Consider the following 22,491-nt stretch of genomic DNA (forward strand, 5'->3'; position numbering starts at 1 on the left):
ACCACGACTGTACGCCGACAGACCTGCTGTGCGTGCCGACGCAACAATGGCGGCAATACTTCCATCAATTTTCACGTAGTGAGCAAACGGAGGTTACTTTCCGAACAGCCCTCTTATTAACATCACACGCTACATTTTACCAAAAAGAATGATTTATGATCATTATAGTGATACGTGAAAATCGCATACGCGATAAATGCGATATTGATGCGACACACGTGAATAAATGCTACATAGGCGCGATGGATGGGCTTTTTATGATATTTGAACCACAAATTTGCCTCTTCGTTGACAAAATTTAGAGCCGAGCCCGCCCCTCGCTACGCCAAGGGACGTTGTGACTTACTACTTAATAGATGGTCACATGTATTTTAATCGGCAGCTACTAGAGAGGTTGAGAGAGAGCCCTGGTAGATTCTACGATGATAAGCAAATATTTCTTGCCATCTGCCAAGAAGAAACTGAGTTTGGTAATTCTGCACTCCACACAATCTGAACACCAATTAGCATCGTAGATGCATAGAGGTTTTTCAGCCAGTCCAATATAGCAGTGACCGACAGACGCAGCCGGTTGAAGGAAGAAAGTATTGAAACTTGTTCAATGTTGATGTTCAATGAAATTGAACTGAAACTAATTGAAATGAATTTCAGATTACTAATATCATTTTTAATCGTTTACTTTGTATCTTACTCCTTAATTTATTATTATTATACCCCATATTTATTTAAACTATTCCGTATTCTTTCAAAAAAATGTGTTTCATTCCACTTTGTCGTCAACTACTAGTGATACATTATGGTAATAAAGAAAAAATAGATGCTACAAATATGTACTGTAATTGAAAGTGCTATCAAATTAAAATGAAAGTGCTATTCTCACATATCTCTAATGATCACTAATCGAAAATAAAACAAAAATTGTGTATCAATTACAATCCGCATGTTTTAAAATAAAATTTTTTGCATCCTTAACACGAACATGAAAAAAATACTAATAAATGAAAAAAAATTGTAAACCTTTGATAAATGATTTATATGAGCGTAATCATATTATTCTAAGCGAGTAGTCAAATAATCCTCTCATAGAAAGAGGGGTGATCAAAATATGAGCGCATAACCACAAATGTCATAGAACAGATTTTAAAGGATATAAAAGAGAAAATAATATGTCACTTTGAAAAAGCTAGTGGATAGGAGAGCGGAATGGAGAGTTACATCAAGCTTTGTATCATTGACTTATGACGACGAAAGAGTATGCTGCGTAATGATCAAGCGCCCACTAGGAGATTTTTAACTAGCCATAACGGTAGCTCTAGTATGGTATATAGCAATAGCGACCAGCAGCTCACGCTATTATCGCCGTGAGAGAAGAGTGAAGAGAAATCCGACGTCAGAATAGGCCTGCTCTTGATGATCGGCGCTGAGGAAATTATGACTTAACGTCCCATCTAACGGACATATTGTTGAAGTTGTAGCTCTTCTCAAAGTACTCATTGTAGCAGTTCGGCATCTAAAAAATCTCCGCCACCACCGGGATTCGAACCTGGATCGACGCTTTGGGTAGCCCGCGCTCTAGCCACCAGACCGAACCGATCCCCACGATGATTCCTGCAGCCCCAGCATCAGTTGTCCCTCAATTGAGATAGAGCCTAAAATGGTACTGTGGAAAAACGTGGTGAAGTTTATGGCGCGAGAGTAAAGAGGCTTCTAGGCGTGTACCGCCGAGTGGCCGGCCTGATGGGGAGAGCGTAAGGTGTTGGCCTTGGTGATTGATGACGGGTGAGGGTAATTGCCAAATGAACGGATACGAGGAGGGTCTGCGCGCGATTAGAAAAATTGTCCACCGGGAGACAAATTAAGATGAAAGGGGAAAGAGGAGAAAGGACTGGACGAATTGGACCACTGCGAAAGGGGTGGAGGAGGAGGAGGAGAAAAAAGAACAAGGGGTGAAAATGGGCAGATTCCGGCGGGAGAGAATTTTTTTCTCCTCCCGCAACCCTCATAGTGCCAACTCATTAACGTTCTTGTCCGCTAACGGTCCCATTCCCCAAAAATGGCCATCCCTCACCCACAATGCCCCTCTCTCTATCCTCCTTCCCTCCCCTCCTCCTTCAAAACCACCCCTCCGGTCCCCCCGGGATCACGTCAATACGTAAACGGACATTTCGTAACCATGACATCTCGTAACCACGAGATAATTGGTAACTGACTATTTCGTAAACCCTACAGTTGGTATAAAGACGCTCCGTAACTGGAAACGATGAAATCAACTCATGGAGGGTATGAAAAATATTAATATTAAAACTAACAAGTTTTTTTTCTATCCTTCGAGCACATTTTCGATAGTGTTTTAAGTTTATCCTTGTCTGAAATGCTTGTTTAAGATGTTTTTGATCCGCTGAAGTCGAATATGTAGTTATGTTTGCTCATTTTTTGACAATAAATTTTATACTATCAACTTATTTAAACAATTTAATGATTAAAAAAATAAAATATATTAAAAAAGCAGCTTCTGAATTACTTCGAACCGCTAAAGCCGAATTAATTATTGCAGAAGTCGACGTGGAACCGTCTTCCCACTTTCTTTTTTCCCCGACTTTCCCTATTTTCATATCTCTGAGAGATCGCGCAGTCGGAAGTTTTGCTCCCAGTACGAAAAGTCGTGGGAGGAGGAGGAGGACTTTGAGACGGATTTTATTTAAAACAAAATTCCACCCACGGAACCACCCACTCCTCATGATTTTTCCCCCTGGCGGCGAAAGGGGCAGTCGGAAAGACTTTTTGCAGGGAGAGGAGAAAATAAGTCGGAGGTGTGGATACATCCCGACGGGAGGAGAGAAATAATGACTTGACAAAGAAAGAAACAGTCTCCGAAGATTTCAAAAGAGACTGGCTCAATGCTTAACGTATTTCCGAGCGAAACAAAGAGTTAATTTGATTCGTAAATAAAGCGATTACAGAGAAAAGGAAGAAACAAGAGAGATAAGCAAAGAATTTTAATGCGAATGTTTTTGGAATTAGGGAAATAATCCTCCTTTTATTTTCCTTGCCTTTATAAGACAATTTCTGCATTATTTACGGCAAACAACACGATAGATGATAACTCCATAACTACCCCATCCATTCCATTCAGGGTCTTCTCCTTTGTGTTTTATTTATTTTTTTTTCATTTTAATAACGTCTAGTTCAATGCAAAAAGATAAAACCTAGGAGGCAACGCTTAGTAATACAAAAAAACAAAACGGAAGGAGTCAATTGTCTCGGGTATCTTGGTAGTCGTAATCAAAAACGTATGATCTAAAGATGAAGAATAAGACAATGTTAAAAATTGCTCATTTGAAGGAATCATAAAGGGGATGAATATATTTATAACACGACTGCTTCTGTATTGGGGTAAAATAAAAAAGCTCGAACTAAAATTCTGACTGTCGTTCCTATCTGCTCGAAAGAAAGTGAATTCCCTAACAAAGCCGACAACATATTTAATGTTCCTCTTTTTCAATCTTTGATGGTTGACAGCAATTGCAAATATATTCCATCAAGAGGGGCAATTGCAAATATTTTCCCTAATGTTCACTAATTGCAAATATTTTCATGCAATACGGGCAAAAATAATTGATTGGCCGCGAAGAAACGATTAAAATTTGGTAAATTACATAAAATGTTTATAATACAGAAATTAAATTCACAAATAAGACAGCAATGACGGAAATCAACGCAAGCACGAAAATTGAAAGAGACAGTAACCGCGCATTTTACTTTTCAAGTGGACTCGAGGGCAAATAACTACCAATTTGTATACTTACTCAACCTACTACTTCGAAAGTAAAAGCCTTTTCAACCTATTAGGGATCAAGAGAAAAAAGTAAATATTAAGAATCCAACTATTGACTATAAAGTATGTAATAATGCATACTCATTTAGGCGTTGAATCACATTTTAGCTTATCACGGACTCTAAAATACCAATCAATGTCAATCTTCAATAAGCGTAGAAATAAAACTTAAATATCTCATAAAGTAGGTCTTAATAAGGATCCTAAAGTTAAAGAAATATTCCTAACTAAATTAATAGCGTCGAAATGTTGTTTTTCCTAGCTATGCTTACAGCTAGTCAGTCGTATGCGTACGCTATCGTCCGAATATAGGGCCACTAAAATAATATTTCCGGCCGAGGACGACAGTAAATACAAATGAAACCAAACAGGAAGGAGCTACAGCGACCTTAATCAAACAATGAAGGGACTACCGAAGCGGGAGCCTCAATTCCGGAACGTTGGAGGGTAATACTCAAATACTGACTAAGCTTGGCATTTCTTACTTCACGATTCTTGTATGCAAGTTTTTATTTAAATAGAAAAGGCTGAAAAATATGGGAACAACCTTTCTTTCCTACATCAATAATAAATATAATTTATTCTCCCATGTCATTGCTTGCACATAATTAAGTTTAGGATTCGTCATTGTACTTAAAATATACATAAAATTTAGAAAATAAAAAAGAAAGAGCCAGGAAAATGAATATATAAGGATAATGGTAGCAGAGATGACGACATGAGAATTGTTTTAGATTCCTGGCAAATATTGACGAAGTTTTTGATGACCTAATGTAACTCAAGTAACAGATTGAAAATCTTCGAGACGGTTGCAATAGGGCAGTAGCAAGAAGTTCTTGCTTTTTAGTGGTTCGCGTAGATGTTATTTTTTATTAATTGAGCCATGAGAGTGGATGTACCGATTGATTCGCACAACGTGAAGGCTTTCGTTTGTAAGTGAGATTCTATCTACGCCTACGGCCACCGCACTCCTCCCAAACGGACAATTATTTCATTAGTCAATAGTGTGAGGGTAGGTTTACACGAAAAATTTTCCCTCTCCGACAGTGAACCTCTCGAATCAACTCCACGTAAAGCCTATTATTTTTCATTCTATCCATTCAGTAAGTTCTCCACCCACAATTTTTTTTGTTATCACGCTTAACACTTTCCACTTCAATTTATTTTCTGAATATCGTGCTCCTATCCGCTCTTTATTTTTTTCTGTGGTTATTTTTAAATGGAAATAATGGTAGGTAATTAAATGATATTTTGTAGTTTGCAATGAATACAGAACAGTGAAATTTATTTCATATTCGTGGAAGGCTATTCGGAATTTCCACCGCGTCAGGTTCTCCAACTCCATCTCGGCCGACGTTTTGATTCCCTGATGACGATAGATAACTCGTTCATCGAAACGTCGGCCGAGATGGAATTGGAGAACCTGACCCGGTGTAATTCCCGAATAGCCTTCCAAGATTCGATACGCTGGGGAACTCGGGGTTAATTTTTCATTATTTCATATTGTTCGCGAACAATATGTTAATGTATACGCGCGTCAGAACATCGATAACACTGCTATCGCTACTCATATAAAATCATGTTATTTTTTCCAATGCATGATGTTTCATAAAATATGAGTTATTTATATACCTAATGGATGTTTTAGCATTGCTAAACTTTCAAAATATATTTTCATTGTTTCCATTAATAGTGCTAAAATCATGAAAATCTAATGACAAACTACGTTATCTCGTTATCTATCGTTACTCGTTACTCGAACTATCGTTACTCGTCACTGCGCGATTTGGCATCAGAAGTTCATGACGAGATAGGTTCGTCATTTCAGCGCAATGAGTCAAGAATTTTTTAAAATCCCCTTTTCCTTATTACGCACTCCATTCACACCCGGACAGTTTCAAGTCCTCTACCATCATGTACCAGAGGATAGGGACATATATACATATATATTTTTGAGAAATAGATACCTGTAAGTAGGATCTAAGAATATAGAATAACTCAAGAGAGGATGCCTAAGATGATGGTGCGAATATATAAAATCTGAAGGCAAGAAATGATAAACGGAAGTGTGACAGGAAACGGGACGAGAAGACTCTCTTTCCTAGGGCTGCGACGGGGAAACGTTTCGCTTGAACACTTTTCGAATGACAAGAGTTGGGGATGTGGAATGACACGAGTTAACCCGCAAAAGGAATAAAGAGAGAGACGAGAGAGAGAGGGAGAGAGTAAAGAAAAGAGTGACGGAGTCGACTTGGATCGAGGAACATCGGAAGCGAAGAAAGAGATCGGTGAGGCAAAATGGATTAAGTTTGCTCAACCGCTTTTCCTCCTCACTTCATTCTATCACACTCGGGCGGTGCTCGAAAAAAATTCCAACAGACGAATTTTTAGTCCCCCGCGACTCCTCTGCCATTCGTCGGCACGTCTTTGGGATGACGGTTTCGAAGAGGAACTTGCCACTTTCACACGTCTTCACCCAATTTCAATTTCACGGTTATCAATTGTAAGACGTGGGCAAAAAATTTACCTCATTTTCGCATGAGCCCTGAGTACAGTAGCAACCATCGTAGTTAATATCATGTACTGTTGAGCGAAATGCTTTTCTTCCAAATGATTTATGTTTTGTTGGATAATTGATTATAAATTAATTTATATTTCAGGTAAATTCTTCGAATTTTTTTTCTGCGAAAAAGCCTTCAGCACGAAAGTCAGCGAAAGTCATTCACCAAATTCACCAAAGAGGAAATTTATTACTAGCGCAATTTTTCACTCTTTTACAGAAACATAATGAGATGACTCATCATTATCGAGTCGATGAGTCTTGTCTTAAGGTAAGACAACATTATTGTACCCACGTGTAACCAATATGGGACACGTGTGACCAATATGGAATGAATATTAATTGAGCGCGTAGAAAAAATAACCAAGGTGAACACACGCGAAGTAAATCCCAGAATAAACGGCACTTCACTTAAATGACCCTGCGGAAGCCAAATTATACGAGGATATTAATTGTTCATTGATAAATAAGATTTTTTTGAGATGTATAGCTTAAACTACTGTGAAAGATAACGTGTTCTTGGCATTTATAACTGGTCATTGCTAAATAGATAGGGGTGAAGTTATTGGGACCAGAAGTCGCTTAGAGGAAAAATATTATCTGGGAATGAAACTTAGTCTTACCGTGATATAGTGATTCCTCGAATAAAATTGGTGGCATAGAACTTATTTAGGGAACGGCACTGAAAAACAACGAAGACGATGAGAAATAATCCAAATAATGTGCAAAGGAGGAGTCAGGGTGCTAAAGGCATTATCCCCGATTGAGCCAAAATAGGTTTTCAATACAGATATTATAAAATATATAATAAATAAAAATTAGATAAAACATCGACGTAATTAATTAATCATTGCATTTTACACCATTTATTATAATAAAAAATGAGCTTCGGTTGAAGAGCAAAGATCACAATAGAAATTTATTTTGACTCTCCCCCCTCCTCGCATAGTTTTGCGGCTAAAAGAAGTCGTAAATTCATGAGAAAGTATAAAAATCCTCCCTTATTTGTAGATGTTACGTAACCCATTGCCTCGTAGACGTTCACAAATCTAGGAAAACAATAATTACGATGAATGAAATTCCTATGAATAATTTCCCCTTTTAATTTGCCATCCTTTCGCTATCATTAAATCAGGAGCACCGGAAAACTTTCATGGTTGGTCATGAAATTGAAAGAATTTCCTCCCTTTGAATGTCAAATCTACCGAACGAATCTAATTAAATTTATTTTGACAAAATTGGGAGAGAATGAAAAAAGGTAATAATACGTTTCCAAACGAATTAGATTCATCAACTTCCGCATCAACAACTTGTAAAATGGAGGTCGAATGGGCAAAAATTTTATTCACAAAGATTCAGCCTTACCGTTATACCTTTAACTTTAGATTTCTTAAGTTAAGCCAAATGAGCCGCTCGTACTAACATGATTTACTTAATCTCATTAAAATATTTCTCATAAAAAAAGAACATAGAAGGTGAAGGTTGCGTAAAGGAAACTTGCGAGTCAAAGAAATTATTTTCAGGCAACCGATTCACTAAAAACTTCTAGAACACTAATAACGTATTCGTTGACACAATCACGAAGTTTTGGATCGCCTCTTGCGACTAATTGAACCACTTATCTCAAGATTGAAAAAAGTACAAATGCCAATAGATTTAAAAATGAGCATTATAATATGGAGTTTCATTTGCATTAATAAACATTTTATGTGCTACTTTGTGTAATACCTAAAATACTTGTATTTTTAGTGTTTTTTCACTCTTGCTGATTTAATGCTAATAATATTGTAATATAAGACGAGTTTTAATATTGTTTTTTCGGTGATATTATCGTGATGTCGTCTTTTATGGATTTAAATTATCGACTTTATGCATCTAATACTTGAGTAAAACCATTTGTGTACCTTGGGGACGAAATTATCCCGGAATAATAAATTGAGGGGGTGAGAAGCCGAGAGGGTGAGAAGAGGGGTACAAATGATTTTTTTCTAAATACAATTAGGCACAGAAATAAGGGCAAAGAAAACAAACGAGATCAACCACGTATTTACGTAGTAATGCATTTGATTTTCCACTCGATGTCAGGAAAGAACAGAGAGACACTCATATCCCTTGGCCACCAAGTTTTTGTACATTTATTCCATCCGTTTCTGTACCTCACTCTGTTTAGGAAAAAAATCACTTGTACCCCTTGGTTTCTCACTTCCTCAATTATATTCCATTCGAAGTTTCCGGCCACCCTCTCACGCTTGTACGCGCAGGCTCCTCCATTTCCACCTCAGAATCACTCTCCCTTTCGTCCCCTAGACCTTAACATCCAGCCGACCGCAACATTCTCGCTCACTAATTTGACTCGTGCCAGTAAGGATCGTCCCCACTCGACGACTAGAGGGGATCATCTACCCCCCGCAATCAATCCTCGAAGCTGAACCCCTCCCTCTCAGGCGAATCCTTATCCCCACATGCCCTGCCCACCCAGCTGGTTGTTTGTCCCCGCGAGAAAAGACAAGGGAGATAATGAGAGGGAAAAGTAGGCTATTTGGGGCATACCAAAAGCAGTAACATAACGAGAGGGAGGATTCGGGGGGTCCGAAATCCCCCCCGATATATAAAAGCTCACTTACCTTGCATCACAAAAGAAAACCAAATACGGAATAATCAAAATTTGAAAAATGAAGGTTTTTTGATCATGAAAAGTGTTAAAATAAGTTTAAAACCCTCTACTTAGTACCCTGTTTTTCAAAAATTTCCCCCCTGGTTTGGAACCCCGAACAAAATTCCTGGTTATGCCACTGGCCAAAAGTATCATTGTAAAGAATTAATATACTATAGTGTAGATATCAAGACGAGATTCGGATAAGCATTCATGAAAAGAAACGAGTTAATGAGAGGGTTGTTATGAAACAGTATTGGGAAACAGATAGTGTAGAGTAATTTTTAAAACTCCCTCTGGGCGTACCTGTACAAATGATATGGCAATACAGAATGTACGACAGATCTAGCGAGCGAGAGCTAAGCGGAAAGGGGATGCTAAAATGTGTAGTGTCAGAGGGAAGAATGTAAGGTAAGCGGAGGAGGGGGAGGATGAGAAGGGGATTTATAGATTGATTGAAAGGGAAAAGTTATCTGGGGGAAATGAATAGGAAAGTTCAATTCGGAGAGAGGAAATATGCAGAGTGACACGCAAAATACTCCAGATAAGCCAACTTTAACCGGTAGAACATCTTTAATTACAATTGAAAATATAGACAAGGATATACTATAAGCAATCAAGCAGATAGGTTTATATGGAACATTTTGCACTCGCCCGGTATGCCTCCTCTCTCCAAATTGAACTTAGCCCTTCAATTCTCACTAAGAGTTGTTCCTTTTCTCTCTATCTAGAAATACTAATCTCACCTTACCCTTTCTCCGCCAGAGAAATCACGGGGCCTTGGCCATGCAATGAGGCACAAAAGTTACTTGGGAAACAAAGAAAGGAAAAATTGAAGGAAAGACCCTAAGAAGAGGACCAAGCGACAATCCCGTGGTGCGTGCCGCATCTCGGCGGCGTCGCGGTTTGGGGTAGCGTCCTAGAGAGTGAATTGCATTAGGACGGACGATATCTCATGAACGCTTACAGATAGGTCAAAAAATCTAAATTCGGTCCTAAGGGATTTACTCTCACGTTTTCATGAAAAGAGTGCCTTTTCAGCCCCAAAATTGAAGTTCCTCAGTACTATAGGGCCCTTGGGGCACGGGTTCTCGTTACTTAAAAGCAACCAAATTTTAACAGGTGAATATAAACCTCATTTGGATCATTTTGAGACTAGGTAGGCAACTCTTCTCAATTCTAAAAAATAAGGACCGGCCTAAGGGACTAATGTATCTAGGAGAGACTAAGGAATATACGAGGAAGTAGAGCCGAAGAGAGGTATAGGAACTGGCATTGTATAGAGAGAAGTTGAGGGCTGTAGTGAACCGATATTAGGACTGCAATTCTATAAATAATATATGACATGAAAATTTCAAGATGTCCGTGTCCAGTATAAACAAGCAAACTTAAAAAATAGCGAAAAATACGACTGTACGAGCGAGATCGATGCATCCATTTAAAGTGACTCACATTCCCTGTATGCTCTGTCTACTGAGGCGCCCTTCTAGTTTTCCCCTTCGTGATAAAGTTGGGGAGAAGGCAGAGAGAGAGAGAGAAAGGGAGAGGCACTGGAAACCTTCCCCAGCGTCACGTGGCGGATTGGGCGTCAGAGTAGGAGTTGACCCTCGGTCAAACACTGTCGGCGTAAGAGAGTGGCCCTGGTGCGTCCATTTTCCCCATATCCCGGTCACCTTCCCCCTCTGCAAACAACGCTGCGATCCTTCAGCCAAAGGTTGTATCTCCTTTCCCTCTCTCTCACTCTTGCCGTTAATCCCTCCCTAATGCCTGGATCTTCATCCTCAGATATTATCCCCTCCCCGCCTAGAGAGCTAGTCTTTTTTTGCCGGTGGTGTTATTGTTCACTTTCAGATTCAACCGGAATGAACTGAAATTTGAAGGTTAACTAAAAGGTTTGGGGATAAATAATGGTCTCATAAATATTAAATCAAAGTTAAATAATAAATTGATATAAATATATACTCCATTAATAAAATAGTAACATTAATGGAATAGTAAAAGTTCTTGAAAACTTACAATTGTCTTAGAATCATATTTTTTTCATGAAATTCACGATTGCGTCGTTGGATAAAAAATCTGACAGATAGTCAATATTTCTGCATATTAGCCAGTTCAAAGATGAAAGTAAAATTTTACAAGAGTAATTTTTTAAGAAATCCATCTCAGGAAGTAGACTATTACCAACAATACGACTGTTAAATGTTTAAAAAAATCAGCATCAAAATAATTATGTAATAGATAAACATAATTTAACTTAGAAAGTGAAAATTACCGCACTGGATACATAAAATTGTCGAGAAAGTGTGCGCTAATTTAATTTTCGTACCTATACACAAGCTACGGAATTACGTACAACCAAGAATAATTATGAAAAGGAGCATTATAATGGTATTATTGCTGCTCTGTTGACTCTATAAGAGTTTATTCATCACGGGAATGTCGGACGAATACAACCACGTCCGATGCGAGCAGTTTTCTTTTCCATGTAGTAATTATTTACAAACCAAAGACAAAAATGCAACGTTGACAGTCAGATTGATTTTGAATATAATATATACTCATGGAAATAGCATTATAAAATGTAAATTTGGTTTCAAGGTAATTAATGATTTAATTTTCATCATGATTTTGCTCATGAAAATAGAGATAGGTATTAAGGTCTTCGGTAGTTTTTAGCTCATCCACTGAGGGACCATTTGGCGCTAAGAAGATCAAAGCGGGATTACAAATTTTATAAATTCACCAGAACGGATGTAGGGAAAGTGTTATTTTGGCAATATCAATAATCCCTGTGGTGTTTCACTGGGAGTGTCAAGAGCAACATGCGTCGATATTTGACATCCTAGGGTTTAGGGTTTGGATCCGGAACCACAGGAAGGGGTAAAAGAGCGGGAATTGGGGGCGATGGGGTCAAAACGCCGTGTCAGGGCAACCGACATGACAGGCGAACCTCATGGTCGCAACCGACGCTGCTCCAACGCTGGGCCTCGGTCGGGCGGGTATCCTGCAGGCTATGCGAGGTTAGGTACAATTAAGTAAAAGGAGTTGCATAAACATCCGGGTTATTTATGGTTGGACGGTTATTTCGGCGATCGGGAGTAGGAATACACCCAGCCCGCTGCTTGATGTATTCACTACGGGAGGTGACGGACAACTAAGCTCATCCCCTCCATTGACAACAGGTGGATGTCTCGAATTTAAGACGGACCACGAGAAATCCGGCTTCCTTATTACCACCAGAATAAAAAACAAATGAGATTGCAATTATCAAGTGACGGTGGAGACGTGTCGCTAAAATATATACTCATGAAATTGATTTTTGCTTCAAAATAACACTTTTGAGTTCAAATGAATTATTTAATTAAGATTTATAGCCATTTTTAATATTTAATGATGCATAACAATAATAAGGATCATAACAAGGTTGAATAACTTATTTATTTCGGTCCGATAACTTATTGAAGAGAAATATAAAGTAAGTAACATAACGTAATATATACTTAAGTTTCTAATGTTAATAACCACGTAGAGCATTACGCAAAATTTATAAAACTTTCGAGAGTTTCATGTCATCAAAGTAAGACCAAAGTGAGAAAAACCGCCAAAAAAAGCAGTCACCATAATCTCTGTCATGTCTAAAAATCATACGCGAGACCAAATGATCAAATATGTATTTCACTTCCTGCGTATTTCTAGTTTGCAAATCATTTCCAGGCACCTGTTAATAAAAATCTAAGCTTCTGAACTTGTTTAATTTGAAACACCATATTAAAGATGTTTCGTTTATTTTTTGATTCCAATACCGTTCATCCTTTACAATAGCGCAAATATGCATTAATTCCATTAGTTTTGACGATATATTCAATTTCAGATGCAAAAAATTGTATCAAAAAAGACCGTTATTCAATTTAAAGTTGATGTAGAAATACTAGCCGAGGGATGAGCACATTAAAAAAGAGCCCTGTCGACTTCAATAACCTTCGTATCAAGCAACGGACAAGGATGGGTTAAAAGTTGAGGTCTATGAATGTGAAGCAAAATAAAATATCTTTCAAATCCCGATTGTATCGTTGAACCACAAATTTGCTCAGGAAATCGAAGAAATATTTAAAAAAGGTGGTATATCTCGGAAGAAGAAATAATCAATAAATGATTGGCAATATCGGTTTCAAAAAATACATTTATACTGACGAAAAATTTCAATATCGGAACAATTGTGAATGAAAATGAAACAATTGTCGAAGAAAAGAAGACTGGCACAATATACGGCCCGAACATTTCATAATTAATTGGAATGTAATGAAAGTTTTCAAAGGCTTGCGTAGTGTAAAGAGAACTCGGATTTTAATTCCCCAAAAGTTCATTCGAATAAATTAAATGGGAAAGAATAGTTTTAGAAAAAGGTAGATAATATTCAGGATTGCTTAGAGTGTGAATCCTACATAATAGTGCGTGAGAGGATACAGGCCATATGATAGATTAATGAAGTCATAGATGCAATTTACAAAGGCGTCAACATCTTAAACATTGACCTCTACAAACTATCGTCGGTAGAATATAGAAGAAACAGTGCAACCTTTAAAAATGATTGTTTGAGGCGTAACTTGGAGAAAGCGATTCATAATTAACATTAAAAAGAAGAATTTTGTGCTTTCACATAAACATTTATTCACAAATTTACGACCATGGTTTCAACGTTAGACGTCATCATCAGGTGAACTTTACAGAGGTCCATCACATCCATTTATACCTTTATACCTTTATGGACCACTCTACAGAGGTCCATAAAGGTGTAAAGGTATAAAAGGATGTGATGAACCTCTATAGAGTTCACCTGATTATGACGTCTAACGTTGAAACCATAGTCGTAAATTTGTGAATAAATATTAATGTGAAAGCACAAAGTTCTTCTTTTTAATGTTTATTTTTAATATTAAGTGCAACCTTTATTTTTCAGGCAATAGCCAATTAACTTGCGGATAGATGTCTGTAAGTTTCATCAAAACCGATTAGTTTTTGGCATCTAAATCATCGCAGAGAAATCAGCGGATGACGACAAAGTCAATTTGAAGAGTCGAGGACTAATTTTAAAAAAAGGCAATGAAAGAAATTCTACCTGTTTTGTAACAAATTCAATTTTCAATTAAGAAAAAATCAGTCACCTATTTTTTGTAATAACTTACTCCATGTTCTCCTTAGCTTCTCTCAATCAGGGAAGGAGCAGGTTTATACGTGCTCTGCAGGTAAAAATCGATATCAGTTCATTAACCCGAGGACACAGTGAAAGGTGATCAAAAGCTCGATGAAAAACCAGCTGCTTCACTAATTACATTATTTTTTCAGGAGGAGGCGAACAATCAACTCTTTTTTTTCCTTGCTTGACAAAACGCACTCATTCCCAAGACGGAAAGGAGGCATAAAGGAACCGGCTTTTTTCGGAGAATCAGAACCAGGTAATTAATAGAGAACTTAAAAAAGAGGAAGGAAACCAGAGTCCTGCAAAAATACGGCGGAAATAATCATGTTCCGGAAACTTCAGTCCGAAAAAAGAGCATGGGATCACGCGTATGGGATGAGAATTGAAAAGACACGAGGAGGGGAAAGGCTTTAGTCGAGGAGTTTGCTGAGAGAGGGAAGTCTTCTTAAGGAGAAGGGGGAGTTGGGAGGAAAAAAACCCATAGCGAAAGTCTGAGGAAAGAGTCAAGTCAGCGGTAGAAAGAGGGAGTGAAGTAACAAAGGGCAGGCGGTGGGCAAGGGTTGATAGACTTCGTGGGGAGGGAGGGATGAACAGGAAGAGAGAGAATGTGAGTGGGGGAGAGAGGAGGGGGATGGAAAAAAGGAGAAAGGGTCACGGAAGGAAAATAGGGATCCGAAATGAGCGAAGTTGAAAGTGTGCCTCGAGTATCGGAAGGGGCTTGGGAGGAAGAGCAAGATGTACGAGTGAAAGGGGTAAGTTATTGTTCATGCATCCCAATTAAACATCTATTTGACCTCGGTATTTTTTATGATGCAAATTTGCTAACCAATAAAAATTCTTTTGGAAAAATATAAGGAAAAGAGGAAAATACAAGAAGTCATGGCAGGAGGGAGTAAGAAAGGAAATGGATTGGAGTGGGTCGGATTTGGTACAGATATTGAATAGGGACGGGAGGAGAATAGGGATTGAGTGAGGAACTTGATGATAATATGTGGGACTTTTGATTATGGAAGATGGATATGAATGTAGATTACGATATACCAATGCAAAAAAATTAGGAAATTTTCTCATGATGACTTAAAGATTGTCCTTGCCATAGTTTTGTATTGCTCCCCAATTTGGTCCATGTCAGCCCCGACTAACCTAAAATCCCTTGATTGCATCCCCCACTTCTTTGCCAAAATAGTTAGGCATAGAATCCTTCACTTACGCAATATGTCCTCTGATGCTGTATTGTCTTCTCTTTCCTTGTCTGATCTGCAGAATCTCAGACTTAAAACGGACTTCAACTCTCTACACCACATATTGAACTCGACTTTTGACTGCCCTGAACTCCTCTCTCAGTTGAATTTTAGAATACCGACTCGTTCCACCCGCTCGCTCTCCCTGCTCCATCTGCCTATTCCCAGAATTTCTCTGACCAAGCGCTCACCTTTATATCGCCTCTCCTCCCTCCTAAATTCACTCCCTCCTTCCATAGATCCTTTTTACCTGTCACGCAAAAAATTCACCGCACAAGCTTTGACCCATATGTCTGCTAATTGAATGTTATACTTCCCTACTGGTTAATTCTTTGTTTGTTTTATATTGTCATGGTATTGTGTCTAATTTATGCATGTCATTGTTAAAAGTTTCACTGTAAATTGGCGTCACGGCTGTATGTGAAATTTACTTAAATAAAATAAATAAATAAATAATTTTTATTTTATTTTTATTTTAAAGAAATATAACCACATACAGCATATGCCATTTTATAGTGGCCAGGTAACAATACATAAATTAGAGGACGAAGACGCAATATAACATGTAGAAAACAATAATTACATTTACAAAAACAAAAGGACAACAAGAAACTGCAGTGACAGACTACTTCGGTGACAGATAGGATAGGGAAAGGCTTATGAAGGATTTCAATGGAAGTGCAAAGGGGTCGATGTGTGGAGGGAGTGAGTTCAACACAGAAGTAATGCGGTAGAAAAACGAACGTTTAGTGAGTGAAAGTCTAGGAATGGGCATGTGGATTAGGGGATGAGAACGGGTAGGGCGGGGTGGAACTTTAAAATTGATAAAAGAGAGCAATGCTGGGCAGTCGATGGTGGAATTGAGAATCTTATAAATAAGTTTTAAATCAGCTGTGAGCCTATGAGTAGTGAGATTAGGGATGAAGAGGGAGGAGAGAATAGCATTAGTGGACATGTTGCGTAAATGCGGTATTCTATTTTTTACTATATTGACAAAGAAATTGCTGACACAGTCCAGGGATGAGAGGTTGGTTTGTGAAGAGATAGACCAAATGGGACAAGAATAGGTAAGAATTGGAAGAATGATAGATGAAAAAAAAGTTCGAAGTGCTTGGGGGTCTTTAATTTCAGTGAAACGGAACAGGAGTCCTAAGAGGGACATTGCTTTAGACTTGATGGATTGTATGTGAGGAGAAAAATTTAATTTATCATCAGTGATAATGCCTAGGTCCTTAGATGTTGATGATGTCCCATCAAATAATGATGCATATTTACTCTCCAAGTGTTTGGAAGTGGACTGTACCGTACCATCTATTGACTGATGCGGACGGAAAATGCCTTTTAAAAGATGAATAAAAAATATTCCATAAAGCACTTATGGTATGACTTATCTTATGCATTCCATCGGCTGTCTATATCAACGATATTTAAAATTCTCTCCACTTCGAGCTCTTATTCTTAATTCATTTCCCGAGATAAAAAATGATAAATTATTGTGATATGACAATAACGATAATAATTAGTTTCACCTACACGATATTCATGTTCAGTTCTCCTAGAGTTTCACCGTAAAATAGTAATATATAAAAATATTTATTATAAATTAATGCAACAATCAAAGGACAGTTTTAGATAAAAAAGTTATAACGCGCTACTAAATATTTCTTTAAAAAGATGATATTGTCGATCTCACCGAAGCATTAATTTATTTTTATCTACACTGATTAGATGTCTTGTGTTTACGTGTCATACGTAGAGTGACTGATTTTATACACAGTCGTACTTCCACTTCACGCAAATTTGATGCAAATGCTCAACAGTAATACAAAAGATCCCTTTCGCGAAAATGCTTCATATAATATTGATGCCATAGATATGAAGGAACTAAGGTGTCTTGAAGGAATAAAGAACTATTCCTTTAAAAAATTTCAATTATTAATTCTATAACTCCATTAGCACAATTATTTTTCATATCAAAATTTTAGTTTTCGAAAAGTGACTTTGGGAACGGTTGCCAATTTGCAATTAGGGCACATATACTATTTTAGTCTATGGAACCTAGGCCGCTCAGTATCTGTACTAAACCGCTTCAACATAAATACTGATTGTGAGATTAATTGGGAGCTAGATCTTTCTAGCGTCACAAACCTGATTCGAGAATTTCACTTGCTAAGCAGTTGCAAGCAAATTATACACACCGTCGCTTCGTTCGGCAATTCCTGTACACAAGTCAAGGAGTCAGTTACGCACGGAGCTTTACATGTTGCAGATGTATTTGAAACCTAAACATACAAGAATAAGAGTACGACGATTAAAAGGAAAAGAGAGGAGAATTATTCTGGTATAATTTCTCCGAAATTTATTCCAAACCGATCTAAGCCATCAAGATAAGGGAGAACCGTAGAAACTAAAGATTAGATCATCCCATGCACACAGAACCTCACGGGAATCGCGTTAAATGAGCGAAAGATTCCACTAATGACACACAGCTTCGCCACGGATCTTTGCGTTACGGAAACTACATTCCGTGAAAATACCGAACTAGCCCGCTCCCGACTTAAAACCTCGCCCAATGGGGCTCGCTTCTGCAAACAGAAACCTCCATTCAAATGACTTTTTGCGGAGTTCGCGATGATAGCCGAAGTGGGGGGGAGACGAGAACGGAGAAAAACCAAGCGTTAGGGTAAGGTAGGGGGCTGAAATGAGCTAGGAGCAGGGGTAGTGGGGAAAGCCAGAATACAGGGGAGGGCGAGGGAGGAAAACGATAAACGGGAGCCCTAGGCCTCGTTTTCCATAACTTGGCGTAACTTCACTCATTATTACCCGAACCGATGGGTGAAATATTCGGCCCATCAATCGTGAAATCGAATTTAGTGGCAATTGAGATGTAGATACATCGTTGTTAGATGTCACCACCATTTTTGTTACTGGAAAGTCTCAAGTAAACCTTGTTTATCTTCCGCGTATGACTTTTTTTAAAGTTCAGTAACGCCTTGGAGAGTCTCTTTTAAAGCTCTGTCCATGAGAATTTAACTTGGCTTGAGTAGAAAAAAAAGCATTCCACAAAAAGAAAGAACTATTTACAACGGGGAATTTAAAAAGAAGTAAGGAAACAATTTAACAGGACTTGAATTTTTAGTATCTCTCTCCACGGAATTGAGGCATGAACAATGATAGTAAAGGAGTATTCAGGGGTGAAGTCTTTAGTAAGGTGGCGCGGCAGAAGAATGATAAGGGTGGATCGTTTACGTAACGAGGACGTCCTAACAAGAGAAGAGATGCTACTTGAAAACCTTGATAAGATGACGAAACAACCTAATTAGCCATATCTTCAGGCATGAGGGCCTGATGAAGACATTCGTAGCGGGATGAGTAGATCTCAAAAACGGAAAAGGAAAAACTTCGAATAAAATGTACGGAACAGGTGAAGAAGGATGCGGAAGAGAAGAAATACGTAAATTGTGAAAAGATTAGCTGTTAGGAGAATTGAGTGGAGAGCTGCCTCAAACCAACTTTAAGATTGTTACCGATGATGTTTTCTAATTATGATCCATTCCGATAATTGAAAATTTTCACCTACCATGGTTCAAACCTCGTCTCATTCGTGCAATCGCTTTTAGAGAATTTTAAATGGGAGTTTTGACTATCGAAAAATATTTTTATTTTCCCTATTCCTGATCGAATTAAAAATAAACAGAGTAATTATTATCAAATCACCACGCAAAGTTGTATTACGTCTCCGGTAGTTGCTATGAATCAGCTATTAACGAAACTCTTAAAATTTCAACTCCACAGTTGCGGCCAGGAAACCCAAGTTGATAATAAATGAAGTTACGTCGAGTTGAATAGTTATTAAAGAAACTTAAGCTTAACTAAACATAAAGCCCAGTTGAGTAATGGTTTGTAATGAAAAGAAGACTTTAAATTGGCATAACTTGAATTGGCATAGTCTTTATATGAAAATAACTCAAGTTTCACCGGCTAGTAACCAGTGAAATGATAGATAGTAATGTATAAGAAAGTAATAAAAACTATTGAAAAACCTTATGCTTTGATATCTCCAGTCGATCTAAAAAACTTGACTTATTAGGTGAGACTAAGGAGATGAACTGGTGAAAAAACAGTAGTTTGGTGAATACAAACAGCTTAAAGAGTACGACGTGCTAAGAATCTGCATATTCATAAGTAACGAATAGTTCAGACTCCTCTCGAATGTAAATTGTACACAGTAGAAAGGAGAATAATAATGTCTGTCGATCGTGATTTGAACTATCTAAAATTAGCGTTAATAGATTCCACAGTTGATGTGCGGTCTCAGATGTGGCTGGCGGTATATTTAAACTCTATGAGTTAATACTAAGTGAATGTACGTCAAGTTAAGCAGTCATGAAAGAGGCTTAAAATGTCGAGAACCAGCTAACGCTTTCCTCAAGCTTTCAGTTCCCATAGTTACGGCAAGATAAGTTGCTGCGATCGGGGCTTGAGGGAGTGTGAAAGGGAAGGAGCGAGAGGGGAATGGGCGAGAAAAGGCCATTGTTGGACAGGAGTGGGGTCCTCATCGTGGGAAATGGGTCCACTCAAGCATGTGTAGGGGAGATGCGGGATGGAGGAGAGCTCTCTCTCTCTATAAGGGCCGTGAGCAAAGGGTTCCTCCTCAAAGGGTGAGGGGAGAGAGAGAGAGAGGGAGGAGTTTGAGTAGAAGAGGGGCTCGGAGTCACTCCTGCAAAGGGAAGTGTTAAGGCCCTGGCTGGGAAGGGTTTAGCACTTTTGCCGCGATCGACCTATGGACGGAGCATGTGATAGTGTGTTCTTCAGGGTACATATGGGGGTGATTCAGGAGAAAATGTTTATAATTCAGGCGAAGCTGGAAAACATAGTGGGCTCATTCACTATTTTTTTAAATTTCGGACTTCAATTAAAAATAATTGTTTGAAAAAAATAAAGACACATATTTTTTCATTTTTCAATCCCTCGCCAAATGTTCGAACTATTTGCGACAAAGATATTGTCACCCAGAACAAAAAAAATAGGTTACGGATTCCTGACGTAAAAGTAACCGCTTCTCGCTACTGCATCGGCCTAACGTAGTACTTAATAATTTTAACTCCGACGAGAAATTCCTTCCCTCAATGAAAGGATTTTCCTGATTGAGTAAATCGACAAAACTTGAATGATATCATCATCTCACGAAAGTTAGGCTCAAGCTTTCGCTTTTTCTTGCATTAAACTTACAAGATAATGGTTAATTAGGGAAAACTTGGTTCTCGTCGTACCTTCTCTATCCTTCCATCCACAAAATTCCTTTATTAATTACGGTTTCACGACGACGACCTCATTTCAAGCACTTTTGTCTTATGAACACGGAGAGTGAAAACTCCTTTGTTATGTAGTCAGTGGAACTCAATAAGACCATTTCCTAATGAATTGAAGATTTTATCGTATATATGTACACTCTTCATTGCATCAAAGATATTTCATCAAAAGAGACTTCTGTACTTAGGCACTTAGCAAATCATTTCTTATAAAACTCAAGCTACTTATTGAAGACGTCATGTTGACTTTATACAGATTCTCTGTACTTGGTGAAGGTGGCATCGTTACTGCTCACGGTATCGGCCTAGCATTGAGTTTTCAGTCATAGGTAGCTTAGTATAGTTTGTTGCCATGGATACAAACAAGGTGAAATTCAGTAATTTGACTTGTCTGCGTAAAAAATGAGATTTCTTCGTCCGTGCCGGTCAATGATTCCAGTTTTAATAACCGATAAGAGCCATAAACGAGCAAGCCGCAGTAAATTCGTCAATTCACATCACATTTCTTTAAAAATATCAGGGCATGAAAAATAGAGTTATAATAACTGGTAGAAATACGAAAAAACTTTCGAGAACCAAGTTTTAAAGTTCAATTCCATATCTTTCAAAGTAAATAATTTATTTTAAACATATTTTTTTCCAAAAAGAACACTTTGAACTTTTCAATAACCATAATTTAAAACCATTCATCAACCAATTAAGACCGATTCATTAATAATTCGATTAAAATTTTATCCTACCTACAAAATAATTTTATTTAATTGTTCCTGACGTACTTTTAATACTAACGTACGTAATTTTATTTTATTGTTGTTGCAAAATACCTAAATTTATGGTAATTCCATGAAAGCTATCGTCTATGTATTTTTTTTATCTTATCCAACAATCTAAATGTAAAAACTCGGGACCCGATGTTCACAGAAAAACTAAACTTACTCTTATTCCCATCTCCTCCTGAAATTTGAACATTCTGCCCTGAAAACTCTTTTTTAAACGTGTGCATGATATATCGTCGGCTCAACTTTGAGTAAGGTGACGTGATGTTTCCGTTGTTTCGAAGGTTGGAGCAAGGTCCCTCATACTTGGACACAATGTGGATGCAAATCAGCTTGAGGATCGGGGTATGTGAACAGAGGGGGTTGCGAATGCTAGCTAAAATAAGATAAGGCGTTGAAGGGACTGTGTTAAGCCATTTGCTGACAAGCAGCCGTGACGAGGGAAAATACACCGACGGAGACTTCAGAGCAATGATTCTACCAGTCCACTAAATATAATAAAGTAATAGATTTGGAAAAATTCATGTCAAAAGCTATAATAATTATTAACTATAATTTATGTAAATATAATAATGATTAATTATTTGTATTATATGAGTTATAATATAAATATTAATTAAAATAATTATTTCTTATTAATAATTATTATCATTATTAGTGATACCTTCAACTTGTGGTAGACTAAGCCTTTATTCAGAAAAACCGGAATCATGAGTCATATTCCTGGCATCCGGGTACTTCAGGTATTTTTAATTTGAACATTGAGATGTTATAGGCAATACTTAGATAGGGTCGCGCTGAGTGATACCAATTGTCAGATTCTTATGTTCATTTTTCGAGCTTTATGAAGTCCAATTTTTGACGAGATGGGTTTAAAATTCTGTAGGGAACTTTTTTTGTACATATATTTTCAGAGG

At 37.8% G+C, this 22,491-nt stretch overlaps 1 protein-coding gene across 1 annotated transcript in view; it reads right to left on the reverse strand.

The window, feature by feature from the left end:
* The window catches only part of LOC124155171, a 531,883-nt gene that overhangs the window by 68,437 nt on the left and 440,955 nt on the right, over positions 1–22,491 (reverse strand). The window lies entirely within an intron of this gene.

Source organism: Ischnura elegans, chromosome 3, assembly GCF_921293095.1.
Source record: "Ischnura elegans chromosome 3, ioIscEleg1.1, whole genome shotgun sequence".
In the NCBI taxonomy this organism is placed as follows: Eukaryota; Metazoa; Arthropoda; class Insecta; order Odonata; family Coenagrionidae; genus Ischnura; species Ischnura elegans.